This window comes from Cydia amplana, chromosome 21 (genome assembly GCF_948474715.1).
Source record: "Cydia amplana chromosome 21, ilCydAmpl1.1, whole genome shotgun sequence".
Classification (NCBI taxonomy): Eukaryota; Metazoa; Arthropoda; class Insecta; order Lepidoptera; family Tortricidae; genus Cydia; species Cydia amplana.
In genome coordinates this window covers 7,576,018-7,593,972 of record NC_086089.1, presented here as the reverse complement: position 1 = coordinate 7,593,972, position 17,955 = coordinate 7,576,018, and positions in this window count along the sequence as shown.

The window sequence follows — 17,955 nt, the reverse complement described above, 5'->3', positions numbered from 1 at the left end:
ATATATTCAATAACGTTAATATACAGAGAGGAAAATGGGGACTACGTTTGTAAGGAAAGGCGGTTTCACACGATCGTTCACTTTCGCCTTAAGGACCTTCCATACAAGAACTACGTCTAGAGCCAGGCGCAGCCAACATTATTGCAATAACAAAGTGTAAAAGTGTCATCATAACTGTCAAAGGGAGCGTTCAAGTATAACGTAACGCAATTTTTGGACATTTTGACCCCCCCTCCCCCCCATGTAACGCGCCTTAACGTTTTTCTGTACCCCCCCTCCCCCTAGTAAATCGTTACATAACCACCAAGTGACCATTTTTTTACCTAAAGGCCACAATTATGTGGCGTAAAGTACCTGAAGGGTTAAAAAACAATGTTACGTTACGCGTAGTTCAAACCCCCCCTCCCGCCCCTGTAACGCATCGTAACGTTTTACAAGACCCCCCTCCCCCCAGATTCGTTACGTAATACTTGAACGCTCCCAAATTACTATGACACACGCAATACCTAGCTAATTCGTAAAATAGTTTTCTTATAACAGTGTCATTTTCATGTCATCTCTCATTTTTAGGGATACATAACAACTTTTATGATTAGTGGGCCCATTCATAATGGTCTATATTATATTTTTTAAGTAGTAACAATTTTCAAGAGGCATAATTAATACAAACACAATCAAGAAGGTTTATTTAAGTAAATTTTCTGGCAAAAGGTACCACTTTTAAAAGGAGCTATTTACAGTTTAATAGATAAGCGGTAACTTTTTCTGGAGACTGTCACGAAAATCGAGTCGACCAAGCTAACTCTGCATGCCATTTGTAATGACAAAGTGTAGCTATGTCATTATTACGTCAAGTTTCTATGAAAGTATGATTTATAATGAATTAATGACACTCTCACACTTTGATCTATTGATATCGGTGCGAAGTTAGCTTAGATATGCATAAGGGTCAAACAGATTACTGTGTTATCGTCTTTCCTGTAGACATACACAAGAGTTAAGGGCTATAAAGGTTAATTTTCTTATTTAACCCTTATCCAAGTGAAAAGGTCCTCCTTTTATTTGGAGAACTATGATAAAATCATTACTTACATGCCCACAAGCTGTTAACTATTGCCCACAGGAGAGAAAACTAGTGTGTTAGCGCTAACTGTACATTTTTCTCTCCTGTGGGCAATAGTTAACAGCTTGTGGGCATGTAAGTAATGATTTTATCATAGTTCTCTAAATAAAAGGAGGACCTTTTCACGTGGATAAGGGTTAAATAAGAAAATTAACCTTTATAGCCCTTAACTCTTGTGTATGTCTACAGGAAAGACGATAACACAGTAATCTGTTTGACCCATAAATATATTTCTAATTTTGAAACTGTTAAAAATTAAAATGGCGGTAATTTTTTTATTATGACAAAAAATTATAATTCCTATTTAAATCCATCTTCTATGCCTTCATAGCCAATCTGTTTTTGTTGAAACTAACTTTTGATAATGTCCTTATTGATTCGCATAAACTGTGTTATAATGTACAGTCGCGTTCAATAATAACTACACGACGAAGCGCGCAAAAATATATAGGACATAAACATTATACTAACCATACTTTTATATAAAGAATTTTAAAAATAGCAGTTAAACCTTTTCCATGCCGCGCCAATCTACAAAGTTTTTTCAAAAAATCCAAATATATTCCTGTTAATCCAGATTTGATGAATCATTTGAAAACAAATCACATTTCTCGAAAGTGCAATCTAATTTGAACCTTAAATCGGATTGCTAAAGTTGAAATTCTATTGGCGCGTATGTGCCTATGTGGTCATTTCGATACTATGGTAATTTTGTATAATTGGTCAATATTAACACTTGGACATTTTGTATACGGAGACATTATGATACCCTAGACCAGATGCCACTGAAGGGTTAAATCGTGTACTATGCCGGAGAAGGGTTAAGTGTCACACAAGCGTAGCTGCCGCCATACAATCGCATTTTACACACAAAACTTCTACTTGCTCTAGTTTCTTTGTATAACAATTTTAGCAACGAAAACTACTACCAGACATATTTATGTATATGGGGGTTTTCAGAAAAAATGGTACCATTTACTTCGAAAAACCATCAACATTTGGGTTATTTAGACAGAATCACGAGTACAGTCAGCAGCAATAGTTGCTAAGCAGGCGAGGTATTCAAAATGATCTTAACGCGACTTTATTGTTAAGAGCGCGTCAAGGTAATTTTGAACACCTCGCCCGCTTAGCAACTTCTGCTGCTCACTGTACTATTGAATGAGACAACGAAAAAAAGTGTCCCCAGATTTTCATACAAAATTTTGAGTGTCAGTTTTGTAACGATCCATAGAAAATGCATGTGAAAATGCGTTACAAATAGGTAGGGATTGCAAATAGGGATGGGGAGCAATCCCTAGTTACAAAACTGTAATTTTTTTTTTCTTTTTAAATTGATAGTCCTCGGATTCTGAGTAGAAATAACCCAAAACATGACGGATTTACGAAAAAAAGTAAATGGTACACTTTTAAGTGAAAATGCCCATATGTTACATAATTTTTTATACAAAGTTTCATGTAGGTGCATTGGGATAAATGCGAAGGCGGGATAATTTCGAAACTGACAAATATCTACTAAACTAGAAACACTTTCTACTGTATCAACAGTACGCAAGATGCCATGTCAGCGTTGCAGCGGCGTAAGTATTGCTAAAGTATGAAGAGTTTCTAGTTTAGTAGATATTTGCCAGTTTCGAAATTACCCCGCCTTCGCATTTACCCCAATGCACCCTAATTTAAGAATGTCGTTTTAATATAAGAGGGTAAATTCGATTGTATGAAGGCGGCTTTTTGATTTCGGGTGCGTGGGAGTAAGTCAAATATATTTCTTCACGCTTCGTTTTGTTCTTCTTAAAAAACTGAATTGTAAAAAATATACAGGGTGTAAAGTTTAGCCCTTCATCCATCAGATTTAGTGAACAATGCATTGCCATTGTATTTTCTCGGAAAAGTTAGTATTTGTCATTCTATTTCAGTCAACCTCAGTGTTTTTTTGTAGTCAAACTGACTGAAATAGCACGTTCGTGCGTTTCCGTGAAGATACGATGGTAAAGGTTTATTCACTACATCTGTATGTATATGTAATTGTACATCCTACACCCATAACTATCGTTATGTAAAAATACATAAAGTAAAGAGTTTAAGAATTGAAAAATACGCTTTTTCTTTACATGTAGGTAACCTCCCTTTATAAATATAAGTCGTGTAGGTGCACGACTCTAGTAGGTACTTGTCGTCACGCATGTATGGATGAGAGCAGGGCTCTCCAAACCCGGCCCGCGAAGCATTCCAATCCGGCCCGCCGACAGCGTTCCAATCCGGCCCGCGGGAGCCAGGCTCTAGAATTCTAGATGTTCAGCCCTAACAGCAAACACTTCCCCTCAGCGCTGACGGTGGACCGTGCGAAAATTCTGAGGAGCAATTTGGAGACCCCTAGATCAGAGGTTGGGCTCTAAAGGTGACGATGTCGGATGAAAAGAGATTGCATGTAGCGGAGATGAGAAGGTGGATGTGTGGCGTGACGAGAATGGATAGGATAAGGAATGAGTATATAAGAGGAAGCCTGAACGTTGCACCTATAACTGAAAAAGTAAGGGAAATTCGCCTAACGTGGTACGGGCATGTGATGCGGAGGGAATCCAAGTACCTATAATAATACCATTATCTGATTACTAATACGTTAGGTGCTTATCTTATCCATGTTAGGTATAATATTATCAGCACTTCAGGGGTGTTCCGTGACTTCCGTGAGTCAGTCTAATTCTAATAATATGACTCGGCTGGCCAAACCCGTCGGCCTATAAAATCTAAATTCATTTCGATATAATATTTCTAATACTAAATCGTCTTCTTTTTCTGGAGGTCTTTAACTTTGGACCCTCAGGGCTACCGCGAAAACCGAAATTCGCATATTGCGGGGATCTTTCTCTGTTACTCCAGTGAAGGCGTAATTAGAGTGATAGAGAAATATGCCCGCAATTTGCGAACTTCGATTTTTGCGGGTATAGCTCTGAGAGCTATTTGTGCCGCTTTGGCATTAGCTGTATGGTGCAATTTGTTATTTAAAATAAATAAACAGACGTATATTTTTATCGTCTCGATTCTCCTTATTAGGGCTCATTTAGAAGACGCGCGAACTAGCTTGCGGTTTATATTGCGGACATTTGCGGTTTATTACATCCAATCGGCCGACCGATCAAATACCGCTATGTAATGAAACTCGCATGGGAGTTGTCGAACCGTCTCTTGAGCCCTTATTCTTAATAATAACACACGTGTAGTATTTTCTGATGATGTCGTATATATAACAGCTATCTAAACAAGAACGTTCATAAAATACGCCGTAAATGTAAAGTTAACAGCCAGAATGACTCAAGTCAATTTTCTACACGGGATTCTACGCCGAGTTAGTAGGAGATTAGAGCTCAGAATAAGCTTAACACTTCACGTGAACTTAAAGCATTCTTAGACTTATAGTTAAAATACGCAGTTTAGGTGAAAAAGGCGGGTAACGCTTTAAAAGTTGTGGACTTAGTTCCTGTTGTATCTGAGAGTAAAATTAATGATAGTTTATTTTGTATTATATTATTAGGCTATAAAATGTGTCTAGTTAGGGTTCCGTACCCAAAGGGTAAAAAATAACGGGACCTTATTACTAAGACTTCGCTGTCCGTCCGTCCGCCCGTCGGTCATCAGGCTGTATCTCATGAACCGCGATAGCAAGACAGTTGAAATTTTTACAAATGATGTATCTCTGTTGCCGCTATAACAACAAATACTAAAAATAAAATAAATATTTAAGGGGGGCTCCCATACAACACGATTTTTTTGCTCTATTTTTTGTTGATGGTGCGGAACCCTCCGTGCGCGAGTCCGACTCGCTCTTGGCCGGTTTTTTTGTTTTTGTATGTGTAAAAATATACTTAGTGTGTTGTCGTAAACATAATAAAGAAATGGCAGTAAATTATTTTAAAACTAGTAATGATGTGAGTTTAATAGCCTAATTAAACCACTTGTCTGCAATGATTTATAATTCAAGATAGGTTATAGGCGTTCGAAAATTGAAGCGCTTACCTTGTGACAAATTGGACATGTTGCCTTTAGTCGCGGCTGGACAAGCGAAAAATGTGCACATGCTAACGAGCTCCCGCACACCGAAAGAGAAAGAGACGACCTTATGTTTAACAACGAGTGTGACAAAATGGATGGAATGAGAAAATGAATCCAAAATAACAGATTTTTTCGTAGGCACAGTAATAAATATGGAAGTATTTTTTGTGCTCCTCAAGTATGAGTATAACCTATCTATGGTTTTATAATATCATTGCTGTGTATAATAATGATCCAGACCGATTTTTTAATAAACTTTTTGCATTTTTGTATACAGCAGAGCAAAACGCAAAAGTTTACCTACTCAATATTTGGTCAGGGTCAATAATAGAGACAATTAGGTAGACATAGGTATATTATTGTCACCGTCTAAATTACGAAATAAAAAATAAATATCAATTAACGTTTATGATTGGCCAATTGCCCCAAAAGAAACCTTAAAACGAATAGCTTTTATAGGGTAGACTGGGGGCAATTGAAACAATTTGCCTTTAACCGCCTGTAACCGTCATATTTTTATGAGTAGAAAGATGTACGCCCAAAATATTTCAAGGTTAGTTATCTGGTTCCTAAATGAAGTGTATTTGGATGGTCTATAATCCATAGTTTTTTTACAATAATTTAATAAAGAGAATGGGGCAGTATGGTTCAATTGACCCCACATGTGTGTCAATTGAAACACTATGTGAGGTCAATTGAAACACTCAAATATCTTCGGCACAATGAAAGTACTTATATCTTTTTTAATCTTTTCCATCACTACATCTGCATACAATGAGCTCATCAAAAGTTCGCAAGCATAAAATAAATATGTCTCAATTTATGAGCATCTGAACATCTCGATCAAAACACGCGGGAAAAAAAAAGAGTGAACGACTTTTACGAGACGACGTTGCTGCTACCTTATACATTTATCTTAACCAAATTAGTTTTAATGCACTTATAATATATAACGATATAAAATCGCTAAAAATAAGCATAATCATGTTTCATACAAAAGTGCTTGTTTCAACTATAACAATGTTTCAATCACAACCATTCCGTGTACCTACCCTGTGACGAGTGTTGCATGTGGTTGCAAACGCCGGGATGTAAAATGAAATAATACTTAGACGCAATAAAATAATCAGTTCAAATTGTTTTATTAAACAAAACATTACAAATTAAAACATTAAAAATCAAACATTTGGGCCGCTTTTCCGAAGGTCTTTCCAGAGATCACTTAAATTCCTCGCCTGCTGGACGTTTTCGGGGCATCTAAAAAAAAACGGTTCAATAAATGTATTTTACAGAAATAGGATGTAGGTAGTAGTGTAGTATATTTTTAATATGAAACTAATAAACCTAGGTAGGTCAAAAACTACATAAATAATAGTGAACATTAATAGAACAAACATAATGTGCATCTAATACAGAACCTCCTTATATTTTGAAGTTGGCTACTTTTGGGGACGATTAAAACGTTTCAATCGTCCACAAGCAAGTTGTTTCTATCGTCCCCACACCTCGTTTTTCACTTAAAAGTCAAATATAATATATAAAAAAGACTCGAACGCTGATCAACGGCCATTAAAACATTCGTTTATTCCTAACTCGAACACCAACATAATTTGATTAGTCAAAATACAAGAGTAAACGAAGTTATAAGAAAAAATACGAGAGGACAAATACTTACTTTTTACCGCGAAAAACTGGTTTGGCGCGTGGACACTTCCGTCGCGCACCGTCGCTCGAGCGCTACTGGTCAAGGATTCAAACATGGCCGACCGCGTGTACTGAGTGTTGCGTCAGACGCGTAGGTATTATAGTTTTCGAGAAATTTGACTTGTTTCAATCATGATGTGTTTCAATTGCCCCCAGTCTACCCTACCCTTATATGGGGCATTATCTATGAAAAGGGACCTTATTGTCGATGGCGCTTACGCCGCACAGCGTCGCGCGGCATTGTATTTATATCGGAGCATCGTTAATAATGGCGTAAGCGCCATCGATAATAAAGGTCCCTTTTCATAGATTACGTCACATATTATCTCCAAAGTTATATAGTATGTACAGCATAGACTAGGAATCCTAAGATGTCTTGTCTGTGATATACAATTGTACAGTCACCACACTGGATTGTTACGCCGGGTCTCTATTGTTTCCCAAATCGATAAGTCATAATGTATTGTTTGCCCGAATTTTCGTTAGTCATACTTCATTTGGTTCAGAAACGCGTCACTTTTCAGGATTGCCATAAAAGAAACCTAACCTAGCCTAACCTATCTATAGGATAACCTAACGAATTTCCTGAAATGTTAACGGTTTCAGTTTTATCTATTTGTGTATAATTATATTAGTCAGTTTACTGTCAGGCCGTAGATGATTGTAACTTAGTTTAAGGTACGATGGGACTGGCGTAATCTTAAGATTAAAAGTCCCTAAATAAATAATTGAATAAAAAAAAATGAATAATGATAATATGACAAATAATGCATTATGACTTGAAACTTTATGGGAAACAACGGGACCCCTGTTACGCCATTTAGGGTCCTAGCTAAATTGATTGGTCCATACTTACGCTATGGAATGTCCAGTTTAGCTAGAACCCTAAAAGGCGTAACAATCGCGGAGCGTGATGGTACATATTTAGCTAATTTAGACGTAGGTATGTGCCAAAAGTAATAACGTCATTTTAGCTTTTAAGTAATTCACAAATTAGCCTCCAGATGTGTAAAATTTCTTGTTAACTCCTCTTTTGGCGGGAATTTAGACTCTATGCGCTAGTTTTTAAGATTGAAGTTTCAATGGGATGTGTTTTGGACTTAATGAACTTAAGTTTAAACAATTAAGGGGTTAAATGGAGTCATGGTCTATCCGAGATAAGAATGTTTAGCGTCAAGCGCCGTGGGATAATTTTATTTTCAAGACCGTTACCGAGCTTAAGGCTTCGTCACACAGGCGCGTTTTCCGGGCGGCGCGTGAGCGGGGCGCGCCGCTTATACCTTTTACATTTAAAACGCTCACGCGCCGCCCGGATAACGCGCCTGTTGTGTGACGAAGTCTTAAAATACTCGTCCGGAGCGTGCATGAACTGTAGGGGGCAGAAATGTAATCTATAATGCACAAGAAAACGTACGTGAACTGTAGAGCGCAGCACTAGCCTTGTACAGTTTATGTTTTCGATTCAGGCCACAAGAGGGCAGACCCTCCAACGCCCCTATAGGTACCTAATTTACATGCTTCTGTTAACTTACTACAAGCCTCCTGCGTCTTCGGGGGATGATGGTGATGATGATTAATTGTTCAGGCCTCGGGGCTCCATACTAAATTTCGTCTAAATCGGTTCAGAGGTTACTTTCACATACTTATATACTTTAGAACTCGTAAATCTCGTAATTATAACATAAGTGAGTAGGTATATATATACATATGTATGTATACCTACATATACACTCATGGGCGAAATTAGAGGAACACAAAAAAAAGGTTAGTTACTAATTTTGAAATTACTCAGGTAATTAATTAACTAATCAACTTTATTAATATAAATTACTAAAAGACATAGAATATAAAACTAAAACTTAACTACAATTAAAATAACTAAAACTAAAAATTAAAAATACCTATCAAAATTTGGTGCCCTCGGGAGGGTGTCCAATACGCAGGCAGCGTTCTCGCGCTGGATTGCGATTGCAATTCTCTGCGCGAGAAAGCTGCCCGCGCGGGGGTCGCCCGTTGCCTCCCTCAGCCGTTTCCCGAGCGCCTTGTGGAGCATCTGTGCGCCTCTGCCCCACGAACCAAGCGTCTCGACGCCAAATGCGACAAATTCGTATTGAGCGCCGAGACAGCTGTATTTGGCTACCTTTTGACGCTCCCGAGTGTCCGCCGCCGCGCCAGCACGCCTGCTGGTCAATGGGACGTAGGACGCCGCTAGCGTGTCAGCGCAAGTGGCGTCCCATACCAACGCACGACCCATCTTCCAGGGAATCAGTGACATCCCGTCAGGGCGCTTACCGTCGTTCCGCACTATTTGGGGCTCCAGAGCGGCGGGAACGCCGGCACTGACGAGCGCCCTTCTCAGGATGTCATTGAGGGCGGAATGGCGAGACAGGCGGCCGGCACCCAAAGAACAGGCGAGCCCGTGGTGACCGAGGCTATCTACTTCAGATCCACATGAAGCGCAGTTGTGGTCGGCACAGACAGAAACTCCTAGCCGGAGACCAGCGGCTATGCGAAGCGTCTCTGGGTCTATAAAGGTGCCGGTGTTAGGCGAGGGATACGCGTGTAGCCACTGACCTGACTCTGGCTGAGATGATGCCAGAAGCCTCGCTCGGTCCCTGCCTGTCGCTGTGTCCAGAAGTGAGTTTAGCGTAGAGACTGAAGCTATGTTATCCCAGGCCCTTTGTATCTTCGGTCGAGACGGAAAATTTTGACTCGGTCCAGCTAGCCATGCATTCGAGGCCTCAACCAGGCACGCGATCTCGCAGTTTGTAGCCGGAGAGGCTTTGAGAATATTACCTGCGAGATCGGAGGTGCTATGAATTGAGGCCAAGAATGCCGGCAAAGCAACACTTGAAATTTTACGGGTACCCAAACCACCATACCTTATCGGTAAGGTGGCTTGAGTCCATGCCTGCTCGCTAAATCGGATGTTCAAAATTGATTCAATTTGGGATTTTAAAAGTAGGTCAAGAGGTCGGAGTAGATGGGGGTATTTCCAGATAGGGCAACAGCGGAGCAGGTAGGCAAATTTTGGAATGAGTAGACAAAATTTTAGAATAAACAGTGCAGAATGACTGCTAATTTTGAGAAGGCGGTCCGAATAGTCACTAAATTTTGAAATAGATTTACTCAGAAGGGGAGGGATGGCTTCATCGAAGACGGGTGCTCCGAGAAGATGTAGATATATTTTTGATAGATGGCGCGATGTTATTAAAACTTTGAATAATTTGGGATGCCGAAGAAGAATCTAAATTGTCCGAAATATATAATTCACATTTATTGAAATTTAATTCCAGCCCAATATCTTTAAATTTATTTTTAATTTGTAATAAATCTGCTAAGACAGTCTGTGAATCGCCTCCTAGAGTCCCATCGTCAAGGTACCACACGTTTAATTTGGAATTTAGACTGTGAATTATTGAATTAATTGCCAGACTAAATATGGCTGGACCGAAGGGATCACCCTGCTGACAACCCACTGCCGAAAGGATCTCATTGTTTTTGTGCATTAATTTCGATGGACAGTGATAACACTGTAGTAAAAAGTTATAAATTTCCGGAATCGTTATTTTAATTTCGTTCAGCAGGGTGCCTCTATTAACTGAATTAAAGGCGTTTTGTACGTCTAACTTTCCGGCGAAAAGTATTTGACGCAGTACACAGGCTGAGCCATCCAGGCGTTAAAGGAACCATCCGCCTGGTAACGCAAAGATTTGTTTGGCTTGGCATCAGGAAAGATTGCCGATTGTGGCCTAGAGAATGCGCAGATTGCCAAAAGAACAAAGTTTCACGTCACACTTCATCTCCCATCTCATCATTTTCCACTCCATCTCATCGTTTTTCGCACGTCCACATGGACATAGTAGGGCCATTACCTTTTTCTTGTGGTTACAGGTACTGCCTCACGGTCATCGATCGCTTTACGCGTTGGCCTGAAGCATATCCATTGGCCGATATCACTGCAGAGACCTGTGCACTAGCCTTTATGTCAGGCTGGGTCGCCCGCTTTGGCTGCCCTGCAAGAATCACCACGGACAGAGGCAGACAGTTTGAATGCGAGCTTTTCCGAAGTTTGGCGACAATCCTTGGGTCCGAACATCGACCAACAACTTCTTATCATCCGGCTTGCAATGGCATGGTCGAACGCCTCCATCGACAGTTAAAAGCAGCTATAATGTGCCATACCAACACGCACTGGGTTTGCCTTTGGTACTCCTCGGAATCCGCAGTGCTTGGAAAGAAGACATCCAGTATTCGGCGGCGGAGCTCGTATATGGCGAGCCATTGCGCCTACCTGGTGACTTCTTCAAGCCTTCAGAAACCACTGCAGTTAACTACTGCAATTTTGTGGACAGACTACGCAACCATATATGTAGCTAAAATCATCCCAGTTCCTGGCACTCGTCACTCTCAATGGCCGTTCTATATCCCGAAGGATCTCAGCTCTGCAGATTATGTTTTCCTACGACATGGACCTGTCAAAGGATCACTGGAATCCCCGTACACTGGCCCATATAAGGTTTTGCATAGAGGAAGCAAAACATTTAAAATAGAGAGAGCTGGGAAAGCAGACACTGTAACTATAGACAGGCTCAAGCCAGCGTATATGTCCAAAGACGATTGGGGAAATCTCAACCACAGCAGAGCTACGCCTAGCACGCCATTAATTCCGCAAGTACCTACATCTGCTCCTAATAATCTGCCCCTAGAGCAGGAACAAACTGCAGAAAAAAGAACTCGTAGCGGCCGAACCGTACACTTTCCGTCCCATCTTTTTGACTATCGGCCGTAGGAACGGTCTCGGCGGGGGAGTAGTGTGGCGGACTGGCCTTTTTGGCCACACGTCTGCGGTTCAACGAGTTTTTAGCTGAAGCATGACATTCAGAAGCAATCGCTAATTTTTCCGTGTCATTTGAATGTTATTGTATTTACTGATTAATTATAGGAGATTTATTATATCTGGAAGTTTAATTCAACTACACTGATAGGTCTCCTATATTAACTAATCCAGTAATTAAAACTTTTTTTAGCGTTCCTCTAAATGGTTCAGGCGGAGTATGTCACTTTCTTAGGACGTCACATTCTGAGTTCGTCACTTTCTGACTTTGTCACTTTCTGAGATCGTCACATTCTGAGTACGACACTTTCTGAGGACGTCACTTTCTGAGTACGTCACATTCTGAGAACGCCACTTTCTGAGGACGTCACTTTCTGAGTTCGTCACTTTCTGAGTTCGTCACTTTTTTAGCATAGGTACGATTTAACAGTATAATATACCTGCACGAAAGATGTATACTGCCAGCAACCAGATTAATAGCTGTTTGACATACGGTCGCTTTTATATCCTACATACCAATACCAATCTCTGTTTGCCTTACGCCTGACTCGTAGAGAATTCCATTTGGCAAAACGTCCTATGTGTCGTGCAATAAAGTGAAAATAGAGAAATAAATAATAATAAAAAACAATCTAATTATGTTTCAATCAGAGTATTTAATTCAGAATAAGTACTTAGAAACTACAAGCACCAAAACATTTAGCCACAAATTGGAGTTAGGCCGGCAACAGCTTCAATTCAATACACATAAATGTATCGCACAGTAGGAAAGGAACCATGATTTTATCATTCTCCGCTGTGATTAGCTCGTGAAGGTATCACGGCAAGCTCGCTGACACCAGTAGAAGGTCATAATTCCAACATATTTACATTTAAACGGACTGCCGCTCCTTTCGTGACAACATATTCTTCAGCATACCGCGTCTTCTGTCATGTCTCCATAAACTCAAACGTCTTTTTTTTCTGATGATAGTGTAAATTTTGGATACCTATCTGCGTATAAAAATCAGCATTGCAGTTTTGTTTCAAACAATATTTCTTCTCGTGTCATCTGTGGAGAATAGGCGTCAATGGATTTTTTTCTTCAAAGCGTTGCCGAATTTCAGAATATATGTTCAGCCATCAATCACTTCTGCGTATGGAGTGATCCATACTCTCATAGTTCTCATGTTCTTTATTTGTTTGTTTTCTTCCTATATAGGTTACACGATGAATTTTTAAATTATTATTACATTATACTTTTAGCCTGACAATAGAAATCTAGCATGTCGCCGATTTGACAACGCTGATTTTTTTTCTATTTAAAATGCGAAACTACAAAAAGGTTATATATAGTTTGAGGACTGTCTCATTTCAAACATAGACAGAGATAAATCATACTATCTTTGTCTTACTCTAGTACTAGCACCCAAAAGAAAAGGATGAGTATAGTTTGTATTGTTCTTATTTAATGACAGATTGGTTTAACCAACTATAATTTGATAATATGGTGCGCTAGCTTCGACCCGCGACTTCATCTGCGTGGAAATATGATGATAATAATTATAGCTGGTCAACCAAATCTTGTCAGTAAAAAAAGGCGCGAAATTCAAATTTTCTATGGGACGATATCCCTTCGCGCCTACATTTTTCAAATTTGCCGCCTTTTTCTACTGTCAAGATCTGGTTGACCAAGTATATGTCCTTCCCCGGGCCTCAAATCTTGGGGAACGAAAATTTGATTATTTTTACGCTACGACGTACGGTTTAGGAGATACAGCATTATAAAGATTTTTTTGTTTTTTTTTTTATTTCTTTTTTGTTTTTTTTTTATATTAATTAGGGGTTTCTTACAGAGGAATGAACATTTTATTATTTTTGCACTACGACGCACGGTTTAGGAGATACAAGCCATAAACCTTTTTCTTATTTTTTTTTTTTGTTTTTCGTGTTTTTTAAACATCACTTTCAGGTTTCAAAGGGGAACGAAAATTTGATTATTTTTGCGCTACGATGCACGGTTTAGGAGGTACAGCATTATAAAGTTTTTATTTTGGTTTTTTTTTCTTTTTTTGTTTTTTTTTTAAAATATTAATTAGGGGTTTCTTACAGAGGAATGAACATTTTAATATTTTTGCGCTCGGTTTAGAAGATACAACCCTATAAACATTTTTCTTTATTTTTTTTCCGTGTTTTTTAAATATTACTTAGGGGTTTCAAAGGGGAACGAAAATTTGATTGTTTTTGCGCTACGACGTGAAGGACCTAATTATTGTTTATAAATCATCATCATCATTATATTTCCACGCAGATGAAGTCGCGGGTCGAAGCTAGCGCAACATATTATCTACAGTCCGTTAACTCTAATGACCTTCCGATTTCAGAAAGATACTTACATCGGGTATCGGCGGTAACACGCGAAGGTGATACTGCTATTCTGCTTTCTTACTCACTCACAAAAAGTTTTAAACTTACCGCAAAAAGTTAGGGATACCTATTGTCTCAATGTAAAATAAGCCCTAATTGAATGACGTTATGCTTAATATTTAGTTGATGACTATATTGCTATTTGACTTTTTGTCATATTCTATATAAAATAGAATCAGAATTTGAAAGCAGAACGTCACACCGTCATTTACTACTTCTGGTTGAAATTATATAGAGTGGTAATAACAGTCACATTTTTTTTTGTAGGTAAGTAAGTATATTTTATAGTTTGTGTTTTTTATTTTATCTCTAGTTTTAATTTAAATTTACTTTAAAATAAAAGAATAAATTAAAACAATAATTTTAAATTTAATTTGTAAATATACAGTAAGTACTTAAAAGTCACATATTTTAATGAATTTAAATATTTACTTACCTACTAGTTATGGTGGTATTAACTACTCTATACAAGGTGGTACAAACCTCGATGTCCAAAAATTTTTTTTAGATTCTTCACTACGTGGGCTATCAGATTACTAATTTGGGAACTTTCCACCTCGGTTCCTTTGACCGGCGACTCTGTCAAATTATGATGTTATTATGGTGTTAAGGTCCCTTTTTAGAGTTTTTCGTAAATAACTCTTGAACGGTGGTCCGTAGCAAAAAATGTTCTACTACATAAGTAATCCATATAAAATTTCCTACAAAAAAGATTCAGTACACTTTTTCGCTAGGATCAATGTTTTAAAATATATTAAAGTTGGAAAGTCACGTATAATTTATTCCAAGGTTGTTATTTTTTAGTTTTTCGTAAATAACTCGTAAACGGTAGCCCACAGCAAAAAAATATCTTTTACGTAAATAATCTATTTGAGATTTCTTATAAAATAAATGCTACTTTTTTTCGCTAGAATCAACATTAAAAAATATATTTTCTATTACGCGATTACGTCCGATTTTACCCGAAAAACGAATTTCATTTCATTCTGAGAGTCACGGACTGTAAGTATAGTTGGTCAAACCAATTTGTCATTAAATAAGAACAATACAAATTGTACTCATCCTTTTCTTTTGGGTGCTAGTACTAGAGTAAGACAAAGATAGTATGATTATCTCTGTCTATGTTTGAAATGAGAGAGTCCTTTGACAGACTACTTATATGTAACCTTTTTGTAGTTTCGCATTTTAAATAGAAAAGAAATCAGCGATGTCAAATCGGCGACATGCTAGATTTTTATTGTCAGGCTAAAAGTATAATGTAATAATAATTTAAAAATTCATCGTGTAACCTATACATATAGGAAGAAAACAAACAAATAAAGAACATGAGAACTATGAGAGTATGGATCACTCCATACGCAGAAGTGATTGATGGCATATGACATATATTCTGAAATTCGGCAATGCTTTGAAGAAAAAAATCCATTGACGCCTATTCTCCACAGATGACACGAGAAGAAATATTGTCTGAAACAAAACTGCAATGCTGATTTTATACGCAGATAGGTATCCAAAATTTACACTACCATCAGAAAAAAAGACGTTTGAGTTTATGGAGACATGACAGAAGATGCTGAAGAATATGTTGTCACGAAAGGAGCGGCAGTCCGTTTAAATGTAAATATGTTGGAATGACCTTCTACTGGTGTCAGCGAGCTTGCCGTGATACCTTCACGAGCTAATCACAGCGGCGAATGATAAAATCATGGTTCCTACTGTGCGAAACATTTATGTGTATTGAATCGAAGCTGTTGCCGGCCTAACTCCAATCGGTGGCTAAATGTTTTGGTGCTTGTAGTTTCTAAGTACTTATTCTGAATTAAATACTCTGATTGAAACATAATTAGATTGTTTTATTATTATTACTTATTTCTCTATTTTCACTTTATTGCACGAAACATAGGACGTTTTGCCAAATGGAATTCTCTACCAGTCAGGTGTAAGGCAAACAGAGATTGGTATTGGTATGTAGGATATAAAAGCGACCGTATGTCGAACAGCTAATCTGGTTGCTGGCAGTGTACATCTTTCGTGCAGGTATATTATACTGTTAAATCGTACCTATGCTAAAAAAGTGACGAACTCAGAAAGTGACGTCCTCAGAAAGTGGCGTTCTCAGAATGTGACGTACTCAGAAAGTGTCGTACTCAGAATGTGACGATCTCAGAAAGTGACAAAGTCAGAAAGTGACGAACTCAGAATGTGACGATCTCAGAAAGTGACAAAGTCAGAAAGTGACGAACTCAGAATGTGACGTCCTAAGAAAGTGACATACTCCGCCTGAACCCCTCTAAATTTGTCCACGAGTAGGTATTTTAAGAATACATTTTATCTTTATCTTTAAAAAAAATCACAAAAGCCAAGTCTCATTTTCAGTCTTATCGAGGTTGATAATAAAATACTAGGTGTTATATAAAACAATGACTAATATGTATCAGACGATGAATTATCATTATCAGCGAATATTTGCGTGCGATGAATTATCAGCTAATATTTGCGTGATATTGTTTTTATCAATTTCATAATAATTCGGTACCATTGGTAAGTCACGTAGTTGGATTAATTATTATAAGTATTTCTTAGCGCATGTATAAAGGGAGCTACTCCCACAGCTCCATAAGTTAAGGCCTGAGAGGACGCTCGAAGCAGAGCGTTCGGCGGGGCGTGCAGCGTGGCGTCGGGCTCACGCGTGATGTGAGCAGCGTGCACTATAAGGCCGCTTCTATACGCTTGCATTTGTTTAACATGCACGCCGCATACCCCGCCCCGCTGCACGCCCAACTTGAGCGTCCACTCAGGCCTTACACTGGTGCCTTAGCTAGCTACCTACGAGTTACGACATAATGCGTTGAGCAACTGCTAATTATATGAGTTCAAGTCAACGAGCCCTTTGACCTGCCCTAGCATGATACAATTATCACAAATTACGACATCACTCTGGCGTGTCGCGTGACAGGACGCTTGGCCATATTTAGATGAATCATCGGTCAAGTGTGTCCGCCCTAGACTTATTAAATTAATATCCGGGAAAACATATATAAACAACTCAAAAATGCGCGTTTTCCCAGAGATAAGACCTACCTAAATCGATTTATGGTCTCCTAAAACCCCCATGTAGCAAATTTCATCTAAATCGTTAGAGCCGTTTCCGAGATCTTTAAAATATATAAATAAATACATATACAAAAACTGCTCGTTTAAAGGTATAAGTTAACGTAGATTTAAATTAACACTGCTGATGACAGACTTGTCTCTTATCGATTTATGACGAGTTAATTAGTCATAGCGTGTAGATAATATATTTGTCTACATTCTACGTACTCGGTGATTCAGAATTAGCCGTAATAACCATAGAAAATATTTTTCACCACACCAGCTCGGAAAGGCTTACTTTGCAGTTCAGAAACTGATAGCAAAGTTGCATTTTATTCACATCACATGCAAAGTAATCAAATGCAAATTTTAAGTTGTTTTCTTATGTTTGCTGGTAGAATTGACTTTTAAATGATGATTTTGGATGATAAATATTTAATAACATTCATTTGGATTTGATTTGGTTTGGTTTTGTTTGATATTTTACATTTAATAATATAATATATCATTTATTTCAGAATTAAATTATTCCATATATGTACAATTAAATAAAACTTAAACTCTATATACATTTACAACTAGACTTATAAACTAGGTGGACACCATGTGGTTCCAGTAGTACTGGAAGGGACCATCGTCCCGTCCTGCCACTGTTTCCAGCAGACTGTTGAGGCTACCGGCTATACACAGCAGGGACGCAACACGTTTGCGCATTATCGCGTGGAAGCCATCCGTGCGCGCC